This window comes from Lupinus angustifolius, chromosome LG04, assembly GCF_001865875.1.
Source record: "Lupinus angustifolius cultivar Tanjil chromosome LG04, LupAngTanjil_v1.0, whole genome shotgun sequence".
NCBI lineage: Eukaryota > Viridiplantae > Streptophyta > Magnoliopsida > Fabales > Fabaceae > Lupinus > Lupinus angustifolius.
The window spans coordinates 4,170,160-4,174,124 of NC_032012.1; the positions used below are offsets into that span (position 1 = coordinate 4,170,160).

At 32.3% G+C, this 3,965-nt stretch overlaps 1 long non-coding RNA gene across 1 annotated transcript in view; it reads right to left on the reverse strand.

Moving 5' to 3' along the window:
* Positions 1 to 2,732, reverse strand: part of LOC109345188 — an 8,265-nt gene extending 5,533 nt beyond the window's left edge. Inside the window, exon 1 of the long non-coding RNA XR_002107399.1 lies at positions 2,631 to 2,732. This is a non-coding gene — a long non-coding RNA (uncharacterized LOC109345188). The remainder of the gene's footprint in view (positions 1 to 2,630) is intronic.

The following is a 3,965-nucleotide window of genomic DNA, read 5'->3' on the forward strand; positions in this document are numbered from 1 at the left end:
TTCGGTGGACAAGAAGGTGAACCAGTATAAAACTCCTTGTGTACTCTCTTCTCCTTATCTCTTTCATTTTATTTCCTCTTATTTTTTTTCTGCATATTGTTCCGCTGCACTTTAACTTTGATTTTGCAGAAAAAGCGGCCATTATTTTAAGACAACTAATTCACCCCCCCCCTCTTAGTTGCACTCTGATACTTACAATTGGTGACTTCATGGTTTGCTTGATGGCTAAGTCAAGTCTGGGTGCACACCGCTTAGCACACGTGTGGCACCGCTTAGCACACGTGTGGCACCGCTAAGTTGCTTGTTGAGCAGCTTTACTGTGCTAACTGAGACGTGGCTTGGTGCTTGCTGACCTGTGCAGGAGTCTTGTTCACCGCTGAGCACACATGTGTCACCGCTGAGCTGCTTGTTGAGTAGGTTGGGCGTGTGCCAGGCTTGTGTTTGACCGTGCCAAGCTTAAGTTCTGATCGTGTTAGGATTAGTCTGGTGCTAGGCTGAGCGGCCAAGCAGGTCCGCTCAGCTGCTTGCTTGAGCAGCTTGGTCTAGGTTAGGCTGGTGTCCAGGTCCTGCTGATGTTCAGGTCAACTTAGCGTGGCTTGGTCCACGCTCAGGTGCCTGCTTGAGCACCTTGATTTTGACTTATTTTTCTCTTTGACCATGAGTCTGTTTTCTCTTTTCTTCTTCTTTATAAATCCTACAAAACACATTAAAAAAGAAATACAAATACAAATATACAAGATTGTGATATTTTATACAAAAAGTATTGTTTTAAGTTGGTTTTTCTCAATTATGCTTAAGATAAGTGTCATAAAAGTGTATGAAATTTAGGTATGTTTGACACTTATCAGTACTTCTATCCTTATACTCTATAAAATAAAATTATTAGTAACGCTCAAAAACATTTTAAAAGAAAATTGAAAACCTACATGTATAAATGAAATCAGTTTTCAAAATACTGTGTAACAAGTTACTGGATCTAAGTAAGAGGTTACTATGACTAAGTAACAGGTTATCAGAACTAAGTAACAGGTTATCAGAACTAAGTAACAAGTTACATGAGTTAGAAATGAGTTACCCAATAAAAAATGAACATGTTAATCAATTACATTCTTTTAGTAACCGATTACATAGTGTGATAATCAATTACTTAGTTGAACAAAATGTTGGAGTAATCGATTACATCCTTTGAGTAACCAATTACACAATGTGATAATCAATTACTCAGTTGAACATAATGTTGGAGTAATTGATTACACCCTTTGAGTAACCGATTACACAGTGTGATAATCAATTACTCAGTTGGAGAGAATGTTTGCGTAATCGATTAGTAGATGCTGTAATCGATTATTGAGAGTTGTTATACCAATTTTTTAGATTCAAACTGCACAACTTTCATCCCAAACAAAATGGTTTCATTCCAATCGAATCCTACCTTTTCATAGATGTATTATGGCTGATTGGGAAGCCTATTTAAAGACATTGAAATTCATAATTCAAACACAACTAAGATATAACTCATATACACAATCTAAATTTTCTAAAACACTTTTTATGCAACTTATTCTTAACTTTCAGACTTAATTTTCTGAAGTTGCTTTAAGTGTTATTTCAAAGATTTTCAAACCTTCTAAGCATTATAAGTAAGTGTATAAAGAGTTACCGGATTGCAAGAGATCATAATGTTCAAATCTTGTAAATGCAATCCTTGCCATTGTTATAGTTTTTTCATTCAATTTTTTGAAATACTTTCTATCACAAGGGTGTGATAAGAAATAGGATAGAGTCACTTGGAAAGGTTGTTTTCCAAAGAGTGACATAGGTATTAGAGAGTGAGTAAGGTACAAGGAAGTCTCGGGATGAGCATTTGTAATTACTACTCTTAATATCTAGTGAAGAAATCTCTTGTGCTGCAAGAGTACTGGATGTAACCTTCGGTGGACAAGAAGATGAACCAATATAAAAATCTTTGAGTACTCCCTTCTCATTTATCTCCTTAAATTTACTTGATATTTTTCTCCATAACTATTCCGCTGCTACTAATTCTGAAATTTGTAGATAAATCTGTCATAGATTTAAGATAACTAATTCACTTTCCCTCTTAGTTACAATCTCAATCTTAAAGTAATGTCTATTTCTTTTATATAATATATTTTTATGTATAGTGTTTTCGTACATCAAACTATGATATATATTAGTATTGCTATTATTTGAAGTCTTTGATTAGTTGAATTTTGTATCTTACTTTAATTTTTAGTTTCAAGGTAGTAGAAATTGGTTTTAAAGAAAATAAAGTATAACCATGTTTTAGGTATTTTTGATGTGTTAAAGTTTTTGGGTTGTGTGAATTGATTGTTATTTCATTGGTTGATGAAGTATGACACTTGAGCCAAGTAAATGCTAGCAGTAATATTCATGTTGGTGAAACAATATTGAAGTTATGAGATAAAGCAATTAAGGTGAGGAAAATGATCATTGATAATGTTCATTACAATGCGTGTAAGTGTTACTTAGGTAAAAACAATTATTACAAATTATACTAACATTTTCACACTTGATAATGTTCATTACATCTCATAATAATTACATCTCATAATAGATTTTTTCTTTGTATAATCAGATTAAGCGCGTACAATGGAAGGAACTTTACTAAATATGATGATGATGATCTTGTTTTTTATTGTTATCTCCATCACTTTGATTGGAATGGGAAGCGCACAACCATCACATTGTAGCCCTGGGCAATGCCCAAGGATCTCAGATTGCTGTGGGTTGTCTAACCTCAACAACATTACAAAGTTATACTAATCTGTTTGGGTTTTAAATAAAAGAAAGAGAAAAATTACTTTTTATTGGAACTTTAGTTTACTTTTCTTCCATGTGTTTCACTTTATTATAATCAAACGTCTTGAATTCCTTCAATACGTCTTTTTGTATATCTTTGTTATTAGACAATACTCTCACTATTCAATTGGTTCACTTCTAGTCATCAAAATTAGGGTAGAAACCCTATAAATATCATATCAAACGCACAAAATGTCCTCCTTTTAAAGTCTTAAAATGAATTAATGAGTTGTATGCTTAAAGGTAAGGTCATCCACATAAATACGAATTAGCAAGCAAATAGTCACCATGAAAAAAGAGAATAAAAATACATTGTCCCAAATTTTATTTTATAATCATGTCTCGTACCAATCAGAACGAAACAAAAATAGAAGTAATAATAAATGTTTAAATTTTTTAATTAGCATATCATGTTTTTATTAGTATGAGACAAAATTTGGGACAATTGTGCTCTTAAGAAAAACTTTAACATATAACCGTATTCATGTTGCCAAAAGACATGGTTGTATATGTTTATATTCCATGTTCTTGTTGTTTGCTTTATGATGTACACTTCATTTTATTTTAAGACCTTTGGTTATTGCCCGTTAACAACAGAATCCTATGGTTGTTCAAAACTAACTCTGTTAAATTTTCGTTAATTATATCAAAAATAATAATCTTCCAAATTCCCCCCCATGAATCCTAACTTTCTAACCAACTATCATCTTCCAAAATAACATATTATATACCTTTAATACTTTCAGTTCTTAAATGTTCTATAGATGCCATGCTACAACTAGAACAATACAACGACAATAACAATGTTAGATTCAGTCTAAAACTTAACCATGACAAGATACTTGATTAGAAGCACTCCAAGAACCTTGTATTATACCTATAATCGATTATAGTGACAACCAATAAATTCATTAATACAGATAATATATATATATATATGCACATAAAATAAATCATAGGAATAAGTGTAATATAGTTACGATTATCTATGTTGCTAACTATAGGAAAATTTACGTGGATAGTGTAGTTTGACTACACTATCACACGTTTGGTATATGTTTCAAAATATTTACGGAAGTAGTGTATTTTTAGGGAAGTCGTGGATGGTATCCACGACTTCGGGG